The 14,279-nt window shown below is 44.7% G+C and overlaps 1 protein-coding gene across 2 annotated transcripts in view; it reads right to left on the reverse strand.

Annotated features, from left to right (window-relative positions):
* NEK11 (NIMA related kinase 11) overlaps window positions 1-14,279 on the reverse strand; it is a 386,870-nt gene that overhangs the window by 142,554 nt on the left and 230,037 nt on the right. The window lies entirely within an intron of this gene.

Genomic DNA, 14,279 nt, shown 5'->3' on the forward strand with positions numbered 1-14,279 from the left:
AGGTAAAGACACAAAAAGCAAAAAATAATAAAGGGTTAACAAACTTTCCCTTCCAAGTAAGCTCTGGAAACATACACTCCCCTGGAAAGGATATTTTGTCTAACAACATGCTAAATACACCTAAAAGTTGGAACCATCAATTTAGCCCCACAAAGGGCAGTCACCCCTTCAGATATCTCTTAGCACATGAAAAGGATCACAAAGGCTTGGAAACACCCAAACCAGAGAGAGATAAAAGGAGAAGCACCTATCCATAAGTCAGGTCAAACAAAGTTAAACCATTTCAGCCCATGGGTTATTTTCACCTTATGGATGAGAGGAATTTTCACATTTCAGCGATTGTCCCATTTATTCCCCAATGACTTTATCACTACTTATCACAACAAAATGAATTAGAGCTTGATATATATATATATATATATATATATATATATATATATTTGTAATAATTTTATTCTCTATGTATTTTAAAGGGAAAATAGAGGAGAAAAAAGGAAAAAATACACTATTTCTCCATTTCCATCCACTATATTTTTTTAAAATAAACTATGTTACCGTACATAAAACCCACATATTTTATTAGCTCATTTGTCCTGGTTATCCAAACATTTAAACTATGTCCCTAGTACAATGTATGGGGATAATATATTATCTGGAAGTAAAGGTGTATTTTTCCTGTATTCTATTTCTTGTTTTCACATTATACCCTAGCAATAATTAAAAGCCCTCATTTGCAAACATATGAGGGCTTTTAATTATTGCTAGGGTATAATGTGAAAACAAGAAATACAATACAGGAAAAATACACCTTTACTTCCAGATAATATATTATCCCCATACATTGTACTAGGGACATAGTTTAAATGTTTGGATAACCAGGACAAATGAGCTAATAAAATATGTGGGTTTTATGTACGGTAACATAGTTTATTTTAAAAAATATAGTTTTTTTATTTTTACAAGCTTTTTCTTTTGGTACTGAATATATGAAAATATGAGGTTACCATACCAAATGAAAAATATTGCTTTGTTTTGATTCAGTTTGGCACTAAAAGTAATTCACAAGAAAAATCGAAAGCTTTTTTTTTCATTCGACTGAAAAATCCGATCGGATTTCCCGTTTTGTTCGATTTTAATTTTAATCAATCCAGAATTCTGGAAATGTTTCTTAAATTTTTCTAAAGAGTGTATGGTGTGTGTTAGATTGTCAATTTATTAATATACACACCCTAGCAATTTTCTCAGAGTTGACAATCATTTTTATCATAATTGGGGAAAAATTTAACATACAGTATGTGTGTGGTACATTGGTCATATTTTTGAAATGTTGCAATCAGTTAGAAAAATGGGATGCAATTCTTGAATTGAACAGATATTTAAAAAATTGTATGGTGTGCGGCCACCTTAAGGCCTTGTTTCCATCTGTGCGCTTCTGTCCACTTTTCAGTAACATGTATCAATCTGTAACATTGATGTGCTGATACAAAGCGGACAGAAGCAGATAGAAGCGCACAGATGGAAACAAGGCCTTAGGCCTCGTTCACATCATACGCGCTTTCGTGCGCATTTGAAAGCGCGTATGATGTGCTGAAACGCAGGAACTGCAGAAGGGCATAGACAGCCCTTCTACCGTTCACATCTACTGCGCTGCACAGCAATACGATGCACTAGGAAGCGCTTGCGTACTGCTGCCTGCATTTTGCCCGGAAGCGCAGAGCTGATCCCATCACTGTCAATGGATGGGATCAGCAGCGCAGCGGGCAGCGGCGCAGATGGCGTGCAATCGTATGCGCTGCGTTCGGATCGCATGGCCATCTGTGCTGGGTAGATGTGAACGAGGCCTTAGGCCTCAAGCCAAAAAAACCCTGAAATCTATTCTACAACTTGTTGCGGTTAAAAGGATACCCCATATATTTCATCTGATAACTATCTGAGCATCTAGTATGCTATTAACAACAAAGTGTCCATGTGGCTTTGGACAGGCCAATTTTTCCAAAGTATTTAAGCGCCTTACTTTGCATAGCCCCAGAAGAGTCTGGACAGCAGAAAAATGCCACAAATGTCACCATTATAGAATGCTGACAGCCAGGCCTAATAGTGGGTGTTTCGTAAGCTACCGACTTGTGTAATTTTGCTGAAACTTTCCTAAGTTGATAACTTTAAAAATGACATTTTTTTAATGGATTGAGTTTGTCCCTACCTCTTTTTTGACAGGGGTTGAAGCTATAAGACACATAAAAATGTATTCTACAACTCAATATGATTAATATGAGTTCACATATAGGTCATTTGATAACAAACTGGATACACAGCAATCCATTATTCTCAAGATGCGCCTTTGGCTTTTTTGCAAGCCATTTTTTGCACTAATTGTTACAGTGCCATTCTTTGTTTGCATAGCCCCAGAAGAGTCAGGACATCAGAAAAAGGCCATAAATGTCACCATTGCGGAAAACTAACAACCAAGGCTATTCAAAAGTGGGTATTTTGTAATAGGGATGCTCAAATTCGGCTTCGGGAGATATCCGGATTTTTGCTATACGGATATCTCCCAGTAATGCTGTGCGGGCTGGGCGGGGGGGTCAAGCTTACCTCTCTGACGTCTTCTTCGGTCGTCCCTCGGCTCCTCCCACGATGCGCTCCATGCGCGTCACGTGATTACAAACACTTCCTCCTTCAACTCGGAAGGAGGAAGTGTTTGTAATCAGGTGACCGCCGCTTGGAGCGCATCGTGGGAGGCGCCGAGGGACGACCGAAGAAGACGTCAGAGAGGTAAGCTTGACCCCCCCGCCCAGCCCGCACAGCATTACTGGGAGATATCCGGATAGCAAAAATCCGGATATCTCCCGAAGCCGAATTTGAGCATCCCTGTTTTGTAAGCTACTGACTCATGTAGTTTTGCTGAAACTTCTTAATTTTGAAAATTACATTTTTTTTCATGATGTATTGGGTTTGTCCCTACCTATTTTTTTATGTGACAGTGGCCCAAGCTATAAAACACAGCAAAATTTATGATTACAACTCATTATGATTAAAATAAGGTCTGATATAGGTCATTTGATAACAAACTGGATGCACAGCAATCCATTATTCTCAAGGTGTGCCTATGGCTTTTTTTGCAGTTCTTTTAGATAGGGACTGGGTAGTGTTAGGAGTAGGTGGTGGGTGGTTAGGGTTAGGAGTAATTGGTGGTTAGTGTAAAGCATAGGTAGCGGAGGGTTCAGGTGAGAGTTAGGGTACAGTGGGTGATAGCAGAATACCAGTAAAATTACTGATATTCTACTATAGTGGGCAATAAAATATCAGTAAAAAGATTGTATACAATGAACAGAGGCGCCAAAAGTATAAGATTAGATTAAATGAGCTTAAAAACCAACTTAAATGGCAAAATTGAAGGAGGAAGTGGTGGTCTTACCTCCCTCAAGCAGACACGACAACGACTGCGATTCAGACAGTCAAACACATTTATTAGAAACTCCAAAAAGAAATGCAACGCGTTTCGCAGGTTCAACCCTGCTTCATCAGGCAATATAGGGAGGAGTATCAAACAATCTGCACAAGGATTCAAATTAAGCGCCTCTGTGACAGAGGCGCTTAATTTGAATCCTTGTGCAGATTGTTTGATACTCCTCCCTATATTGCCTGATGAAGCGGGGTTGAACCTGCGAAACGCGTTGCATTTCTTTTTGGAGTTCCTAATAAATGTGTTTGACTGTCTGAATCGCAGTCGTTGTCGTGTCTGCTTGAGGGAGGTAAGACCACCACTTCCTCCTTCAATTTTGCCATTTAAGTTGGTTTTTAAGCTCATTTAATCTAATCTTATACTTTTGGCGCCTCTGTTCATTGTACACAATTTTGAGTCCACCCTTAGTGGAGGGTTGCTACCCTTTTTTCCTGTCTACAGAGAGCGACTTCTTAATCCTGAGTGGGGTCAGGACAATCTCCCCACCTGCCTTTACAGTGGTTGCCTGCTGGTGACCCTGACTTGTGAGTATCTAGCAACACAAACTTATTGCCACCTTGTCCAGTACGAATTACACTATTGGGGCTCTTGGTGTTCCCTGTTTTTATCAGTAAAAAGATAGATATTCTATTAACGTTGTTTCATGCCCATTACCATCATTTTTTGCACCAATTTTTACTCACAGTGCAATTATAGATGAGCCCTGTTTATGCTTAACACTAACTTTACCTATCTGTGCCTAACCCCAGCCACCCCACACAGACGCCTAACACTAATCCTCCCCACTTTATACCTAACGCTAACGGGTGCCACTATAGGTACCTATTTAAAAGGCCATTAATAGCAGCTATAACAGTAAATTTGGTTGTAAGAGTCCCCCAATAAAATAACGGGCACCGAGATCACCCACTATAGAAACTGCAGCTATAGATAGAGGGTGTCGTGGCACCTGCTATTTTTATATTTATAGTGGCTATATTTCCAGCAGAAGTTTCTATAGTGGGCAGTCTCATCACCCGCTATTTTGGCGTCCAAATTTACCGTTATAACTGATATTAGTGGCATTTTACATGGGTGCCTATGGCGGCACCCAAATTTATCAGCGTGCCCTGCACCCATTTTTACGTGACCCCTCTCTGTTACTTGTTTTTATGAATGAGAACTGTTAGTGGCAGTCATCATTGAAGTATAAGATATGATGGATCGGGGTACAACGGACGACCATCTTCACTGCTGCGGTAGCGATAGGGACTATAATAATCAGAGGTGACTTCAATGTAGCAATCAATCCACCCGAAGACACTTCTAGAGGCAGCAGATACTGGACGGAGACCTCTTAACTTTGAGAAAATAGGCTGAAGGCATTGGAGCTGACTGACAGTTGAAGGGTATATAATCTTAACAAAAAGGAATACACCTTTTATTCCGACAGACACAGGGCAGCTTCCAGGCTTGATTATTTCCTGATATCACAATAAAATATTACAGAAGCAAGCAATATCCAAATCGGAAACATTACATATTCTGATCATGCCCCAATATGGCTAACAGTGAAGGTAGGACATGCCTCTCAGCAGAACAACATATGGAGACTAGATGCTGACAACAAGTATAAAATAATTCATAATAAATAATAAGAACCCAGAAATCTCACCAATCACAATATGGGACACAATGAAATGTGTCATAATATTTCTTCAGAAATGTATCTGTGCTGGGAATAAACATAGGATTAAATATATGTTATGCATGAAGGAGAAAGAACATGGTGGGTTCAGGGCCGTACCTCTTAAGAGGCACCCGTGGGCCGGTGCCATGGGCGGCCCCTCCGGGGGGTGGCCTCCTATATGGTGTGTTATTTAATGTATTTAAAATTTTTCCTCTGGTCCTTTGGAGTGGACCTCTGGATTTTTTTTAAGGGAGGGGGGTTGGGGGCGAGTCTGGTCCAGCCCAGGGTAGCTGCAGCTTGCGCCTGCCCTCCCCATCCATGCCTGGCAGTGGTTTAGTCCCGACCTCCTCTTCAGTGGGGCTGAGCCTGTGAGTGTGTAACAGAGCACACCACTGGCCAATGAACTGCAGGCGGGCAGGGTCGGAAGTGCGACCTGAAGCTGCATAATTTCATTTCCTGACAGCTTAGCAGGCAGCGCGTCTTTTAAAATGACTCTGCAAGGGTCCCTGTCTTGCCGGATGTCTGCAGCTTTTCTGTGCAGCGTCAGGTTTTCTCCCTCAATACCAGCTTCCTGCCTCATCAAGCTCAACGGGAGAGGGACACTGGCTGCGCAAACATCACAGGCACTTTCCATGGTAAGACCACACCTCCTCTCCACTTAATTTGTCTTATCTGCCTGTCACATGTCAGCCCTGATCACACAGTCCAGCATCTCTCTGTCTCTAGTGTGTAACCCTTTCACTGCTGGTGTAAGCTGATTTAGCTAGCTGCAGCACTGATACTACTGCCTAAACTGGGGAAACCTATATACCTACTATCTAACTGGGGACACCTATATACCTATTATCTAAACTGGGGAAACCTATATACCTACTATCTAACTGGGGACACCTATATACCTACTATCTACATGGGGACCCCTATATACCTACTATCTAACGGGGGACACCTATATACCTACTATCTAACTGGGGACACCTTTATACCTACTATCTAACTGGGGACACCTATATACCTACTATCTAAGTGGGGACACCTATATACCTACTATCTAACGGGGGACACCACCTATATACCTACTATCTAACGGGGGACACCTATATACCTACTATCTAACGGGGGACACCTATATACCTACTATCTAACTGGGGACACCTATATACCTACTATCTAACTGTGGACACCTATATACCTACTATCTAACTGGGGACACCTTTATACCTACTATCTAATTGGGGACACCTTTATACCTACTATCTAACTGGGGACACCTATATACCTACTATCTAACGGGGGACACCTATATACCTACTATCTAAGTAGGGACACCTATATACCTACTATCTAACGGGGGACACCTATATACCTACTATCTAACTGGGGACACCTTTATACCTACTATCTAACTGGGGACACCTTTATACCTACTATCTAACTGGGGACACCTATATACCTACTATCTAACTGGGGACACCTATATACCTACTATCTAAGTGGGGACACCTATATACCTACTATCTAACGGGGGACACCTATATACCTACTATCTAACGGGGGACACCTATATACCCACTATCTAACTGGGGACACCTATATACCTACTATCTAACGGGGGACACCTATATACCTACTATCTAACTGGGGACACCTTTATACCTACTATCTAACTGGGGACACCTTTATACCTACTATCTAACTGGGGACACCTATATACCTACTATCTAACGGGGGACACCTATAACCTACTATCTAACTGGGGACACCTATATACCTACTATCTAACTGGGGACACCTATATACCTACTATCTAACGGGGGACACCTATATACCTACTATCTAACTGGGGACACCTTTATACCTACTATCTAACTGGGGACACCTATATACCTACTATCTAACGGGGGACACCTATAACCTACTATCTAACTGGGGACACCTATATACCTACTATCTAACTGGGGACACCTATATACCTACGATCTAAGTGGGGACACCTATATACCTACTATCTTACGGGGGACACCTATATACCTACTATCTAACGGGGGATACCTATATACCTACTATCTAACTGGGGACACCTATATACCTACTATCTAACTGGGGACACCTATATACCTACTATCTAACTGGGGACACCTATATACCTACTATCTAAACGGGGGACACCTATATACCTACTATCTAACTGGGGACACCTATATACCTACTATCTAACTGGGGACACCTATATACCTACTATCTAATGGGGGACACCTATATACCTACTATCTAACGGGGGACACCTAAATACCTACTATCTAACGGGGGGACACCTATATACCTACTATCTAACTGGGGACACCTTTATACCTACTATCTAACTGGGGACACCTATATACCTACTATCTAACTGGGGACACCTATATACCTACTATCTAACTGGGGACACCTATACACCTATTATCTAACTGGGGACACCTATATACCTATAACCTAAACTGGGGACACCTATATACCTATAACCTAAAGTGGGGACATTTTCTGCTGAAATACTGCCCACGTTGTGATTGTTTTCTGTTGAAATGATGCCCACATTGCAATTATTCTCTGCTGAAATGTTGCACTTATTGCGATTATTATCTGTTGAAATGTTGCACTTACAGTGGCTTGCAAAAGTAAATTTCTCAATAACTTTATCTCTGACCTGTCTGGTGTGTTCTTTGGACTTCATGGTATTGTTGCTTCCAATATTCTCTTAGACAACCTCTGAGGCCATCACAGAGCAGCTGTATTTGTACTGACATTAGAATACACACAGGTGCAAAACCAAACAGTGGAGGCAAGCACTGGTCACTTAATGAAAAAAGCTTTCTAAATAATATAGTTAAATGTCCAAAGCGTGCAGAAGGGGAGTCGTAATTATACAGCTAACCACAAACAAAAGGACTTGTCCCCATAAGACTGCACCACATCATGTTGGAAAAATACAAAAGCTTTATTAGTCACAATAGGTTACCATGATAAAAACAATTAAAATACATCTCCAGGATACACACCTGATAGAATAATCAATCAGATTTATAATAATACAATACAACAGCTTCCAATGAAACCCACTAATGTATATCAAGTTTGCAATTCAAACAATTGGGTAGCTAAAGTGCAAAGTGCAAGAAGCATTTCACCCAGTCTGCTTCCCTACTAAAATGATTCAAATGATTCGGTTCAAAGATCCGGATCTTTTCAATGATCCGATTCAAATGATCCGAATCCTTAAAAAAGATCCAGACTTCCTATCACTAACCTGGAGCGGCTGCTTTGAGAGCTGCATAACGCAGCTCAATCTGACGTCCAACTTCAACACCACCATACGTTGCGTTAGGGGCACGTTATGCGACCATAACGTCCCCTAAAACGCAACGTCTTGGTGTGTAAGTAGCCTTAATGTTGAGAAGTGGGAAAAGGGCAAAGAACATAGAAAAGAGGAAGACAAGGACAGGCGGCGGTACAGACTTATCCCGAGAACTTTTGGCAATTGGTTGCAGGCGTTTACCATATTGGGCAGCATAATCGGGGAGAAACACCCTGAGAAGTGCTCAGCCCTATTTTGTTATCTCGATGCAATATGGGAAGCGCATAGGTCATATGGAGGCACAACGTGGCTCCGCTATGACGAGCAATTTAGGCAGAGAATGTCCATGCTTCCGGAGTTGGATTGGGATCACGGTGACATTAGGATCTGGATGAGGGTCATGTCAGCTAAAGGGGCGGGTAGTCAAGTTGGGAGCAGTTTGGCCCCCTTTCAGAGCGGCGCCCCCTCAGATGGCTTTGGGGGTGCGGCTGCTACGACAAAACGTGGAATTTGTTGGGCATTCAATGACTCACAGTGCAAACGGGGTAACGGATGCCGTTTCCGTCACGAGTGTTCAGGTTGTGTAAGAGGTCACTTGATCGGAAAGTGTTTCCGTAAAGGAAAAGGCGGCCCCAGACGATACGCCGACGAGGATGGAAAAGGGGAGGACTCCAGTGAGAGTAAAGGCGATGGCGCAGTGGCTAGATAGATATCCTCTTCCTGATGCTGCCATATTAATAAAAAAAGGGCTTTCAGGAGGGTTTTGTAATTCCCTGTAGCAACCTCCCTCAAACGCAAACTACAAAGAACTTAAAATCTGCGCACTTACACCCCGAAATAATACGAGATAAGTTGAGAAAGGAAGTGGAGCCGCGGGTCCATTTAAGTGGTTACCCTTATCGAATTTAGTAGTCTCGCCTTTTGGGGTTGTCCCTAAAAAAGATTTTAACCAATTCCGAATGATCCATCATTTATCGTTCCCCAAAGGGGATTCGGTCAACAATGGCATTGCATCAGATTTGTCCTCCGTATCCTACACGTTGTTCGACTTCGCATTGGATCTGGTGAAGAAAGCGGGCCCGAGTGCCTATATGGCAAAAACGGATGTTGAATCGGCATTCCGGCTGTTACAGGTTCACCCGGGGAGTCAACATCTGCTAGACTGCCACTTCCAAAATGAGTACTTCATTGATAGATGCCTACCAATGGGATGTTCCATTTCTTGCGCCTATTTCGACACATTTGAGATGTTCTTAGAATGGGTGTTAAAAGAGCAAACGGGCCTTTCCTCAGTAATACACTATCTAGATTTTTTCTGCACGGGCCCAGCTGGGGCAAAGATATGTGACATACTGATGGAGGGAATTATTCACGTTTTTGGCGATTTCGGGGTCCTGGTGCATGAAAAAATGGAAGGCTCCACGACGGTGTTAAAATTTCTCGGGATTGAGATTGACTCTGTCCTTGGTATATGCCGATTACCTGAAGATAAACTACGTGATTTGTTGGCGGGTGTGGACATGGCATTACGGTCTAAAAAATTGCGTCTGCAGCAATTGCAGTCATTATTGGGCAAATTAAATTTTGCGTGTAAAGTTCTACCAGTAGGGCAAATTTTTTCTCGCCACCTTGCCATGACCACAAGCGGTATTTCGGAGCCACATCATTTTGTGCGATTGAATAAGGGACACAAGGAGGATCTACAAGTTTGGCAAAACTTCCTTTCTCACTTTAGTGTATTGGCAAACCCCTTCCGTGGACAATAATAGTTTGGAAATTTTCATGGATGCGTCCGGCAGCCATGGATATGGGGTATACTTTGCAGGTCGCTGGTGTGTGGGGGAGTGGCCTTTAACATGGTTTAAAGCGGGCCTGGTAAAGAATATGGCCTTGTTGGAGTTTTTTCCTACTATGGTAGCTTTGGAGCTATAGGGACAAGAGTTAAAAAGAGTTATCTGGCACCGGCAACTTGGGCAGCTTACGAGCGGTTTTGGTTGCAGTGGGATCAGTGGGAGAATACTTTTGTCTCATCACACACGGACGCGGATAGACGGGATGTATACTTAGGGATAGTGGGGTTAGCCTTGGAGAATGGTGAATGGTTCTCAGCGATTCAAAAAACGGCGGCTGCTCTAACATTTCTTTGCAAATTAAGAGGTTGGGATAACTTTACGAAGCAGTTTTGTGTCCAGCAAGCATTAAAATGGTGGAAGAGGGACAATCACAGAAGCAACTGTAAGGCTTGGTGGTGTATTCTCCACAGTCAGCATGCAACGCATGAGCTGGCGTGGAGGAGGTACACACACTAGCACCAGGAAACAGGCTATCCCTAGTATAGTGGAGGGGAGGACTGACTCCAATAGGAGATTGTGGCGCACAGAGCCGGTGCAGATCTGACAGCCACAAACAATGCTTTCGTTCGTTATAACGTCTCAGCGCAAAGTAGCGCTGAGCGCATAAACCAGAACTGAGGAGATCAGGACAGGTAGACAGAATGAACGCTTGCTAGCTAGCGGCTACTTAGCGACAGCAAGCGTCCAAAACCAGACAGACTGGAATGAGGCAGCCAATGCGATGCGGCGATGGCGTGCCTCACAAAGACAGGACAGGATAGTCAGAAAACAGCAGGATTAAGATAGATGAACGTAACACAGATAAATATACAATAAGTATGTTTTCCTAGCGTATTACAATTACAGCTATCAATGAAACTATTTGTAACGTCTGACTAACATATGTATATATCGGCAATGAACCGATATATGACATAAGCAGGAACGCTGACTAACACTGGAGCAAAACAGGGAACAGGGCTCAGAAGGATTCGCTATCTCTTCGCAGAGATGAACGCAATCCACAAACGGTAACAGAACAGGATTCAGAAGGATTCGTTATCTCTTCGCAGAGATGAACGCAATCCACAAACAGGAACAGAACAGGATTCAGAAGGATTCGTTATCTCTTCGCAGAGATGAACGCAATCCACAAACAGGACCAGGAACAGGATAACTAGCTCAGCACGGGTGTTCACGGTACGCGCAAACTACCAAAACGTGCTGGAAAACTGACTAACTGAACACAGGAAATAAACAGTTCGTGTACGTATATATCAGCAACACTGATATATCAACGTAACACAAATACAAGGAAAATAATAAACGTGCTGGTATGCATATATATTGGCAATGAACCAATATATGATGCAAAGACCAGCAAAGTATCTTTAACAAGAAACACGATCGGGGGCTAAAGCGACAGCAAGGCAGGCTTAAGCTGAAGCTATGAAAACCCAAGGAAACCCTGCAGGAAGCAGATCTTTATACTGAGGTCATCCAATGGGAGCAGACATGCAGATTCCCACACAGGTGAATGATAATCAGTCACAAGCTGACAGCAGGGAAAGACAGACAAAGCTATGCAACTTGCATGGAAATAGATCAGAACTGCCTGAGCTGCAGCACTAATACTTCCAGTAATAGCTGCTGCAGCAGCGATCATTACAGTACCCCCGCCTTTAAAAGTGGATTCCAGACGCTTTTCAAAACTGAAATTTCCAACAAAACAGTCTGACTGATAACCCATGATGACCGGGACAGCCCGGCAAGACCGAATTCCAGAATCAGTCCCCACAAGACTGGACCCATCAGAACCAGAACCTACAGAACCATGCCCATCAGTACTACAAACCCCAGTGCGACACCCATCAGAACCATGATTTCCAGAAGAAAGCCCTCCGAAACTCCCTGAGCGATACCCACCGCCTTCCAGGAACAGTTCAGAAACGCCAAAGCCTTTGCAATGCCCACCGGTACTGTCTTTACCAACACAAAACCCACTGTTGAACCAGTCCAAGGCACCAGGACAAGTTTTCTCAGAGACCTCCCAGAACACCTTGAAGCTCCAAAGAGATCCCCATAGGTCAGAATGCCCCTTAGGCTCACATGGAGAACTATCAAGAACCCCTATGGAACCTAGGGCAATTCCCGAGTCAGGGCCACAAGGACAAACATCAATATCAGGGCTTTCAGGGACCAGAACCATCTCTGGGCATGCAGGCAGACTGGCAACATCAGAACGTGTTCCCACTAAGGAAGCATCAGAGCACGCTAACACCTTAGACACACTTGGGCATTCTGGCACACAAAAAACATCTGGGCACACCCAGGGGAGGACTGGGACCTTTTGGCCTGGGGGGACAACACAAACTAGAGGCCCGTTTCACGGCATCCCCAGCCCAAAGCCATATCTTTCTTGTGTGCAAATCTTCAAATTGTGATGACTAACAGCCCCAGCCACACACACTATGTACCTGATGCCTAACCCCATTTCTCTGCACAATCTACCTGTCTGTGTCTGATGCCTAACCGTAAAGGAGTAAAAGGCTTTTTATTTTTTTATGAAAATAAGTGCTACTTAGCCAGGGCTCGTCCAGCCCCAAGCTCCCAGCATGTCCCTTGCCGCAGCTCTGCAGTCAGCTGTTCGCTGCCGCTGCCTCCCAGCCCCCGGCAATGACATCAGGCCGACTGCGCCTGTGCGAGCGGTGCCATCAATCACCGCCACATGGACCAGAGCGTACTGTGCAAACGCAGAACTACTGCGCCTGCGCAGTACACTCCGGTCCACGTGGCGGTGATTGACAGTGCTGCTCGCACAGGCGCAGTACAGGCCGACATCCAGGTCGGACTGGTGCCATTGCCAGGGACTGGGAGGCAGCGGCAGCAAATGGCTGACTGCAGAGCTGCGGCGAGGGACATGCTGGGAGCGTGGGGCTGGAGGAAGCCCCGGGTAAGTAGCACTTATTTCATTAAAAATGCCTGATAACTCCTTTAAACAACCCCCCCCCCCCCCCCACACACACACACACACCTACCTGGTGATGCCTAACCCCACTCCTGCCCACCCACCATACAAACTACTTGTCTGACACCTACTCCTCCCCCCCCCCTCCAACTACGTGTTTGACAGTGCCTAACTGCCTGCCTCCCCCCTTCCCTGCCGCCAATCACACCACAAGAAGAAAAGACGTTCCCCCTCAGGCCAGGGTCAGAATGGGGATGATTATCACACAAAAAAAACCTCAGAGGGCACTGGCCTGGGCAGAGAATTGAATTTGACAGCAGTAGCAGGCAGGCAGCAAAGTGTGAGTAACTCAGTGACAAGAAGGGAGAAGAAGTACAGAAACAAAATTTATAAAAACCACCTTCTCCTCTGGCAACCTGGACCCGACCTCCTCTATCCTCCTGTCTCCTCAGTCCAACACCTCCTCCTTCACAGCAGCAAGCAGCTATAGGTGGCATCTCCGACTCCCAGCCCCCAGAGTGTCTGACTCCTCCAGCCAGCCAGCCACTCGTAGCCGCAGCTCCAGGCCCCCAGCCCCCCCAGCACAGAAAGCTGAAGAGTGAGACAGCTCACTTCGACGACACCTCAGGCACAGCAGCACGGGGAGGACTGTGTCCGACTCCTCCAGCCAGCCACTCGTAGCCACAGCTCCAGGCCCCCAGCCCCCCCCCAGCACAGAAAGCTGAAGAGTGAGACAGCTCACTCCGATGACACAGCAGGCACAGCAGCACGTTGCGGGCGGCAATGCCTCCAGGCGGAGGGCGGAGTCAAGCAGGGTCAACCCACCAGGCCGGAGAGGACCTAAGCTATTTGTGTCCTTGTGCCGCTCACATCCACCGCAGGCGCAGCCACGCACAAGGGGCAAGGGCACACCACGGCCGGCCACCTCAGCCCCTTCTTTGATTGGATACTTCAACTTGCCGGGAAATATCGCGCGAGGTTGCGATCCCCACTGCGAACCTGTCACCTGTGGT

This window comes from Hyperolius riggenbachi, chromosome 5 (assembly GCF_040937935.1).
Source record: "Hyperolius riggenbachi isolate aHypRig1 chromosome 5, aHypRig1.pri, whole genome shotgun sequence".
In the NCBI taxonomy this organism is placed as follows: Eukaryota; Metazoa; Chordata; class Amphibia; order Anura; family Hyperoliidae; genus Hyperolius; species Hyperolius riggenbachi.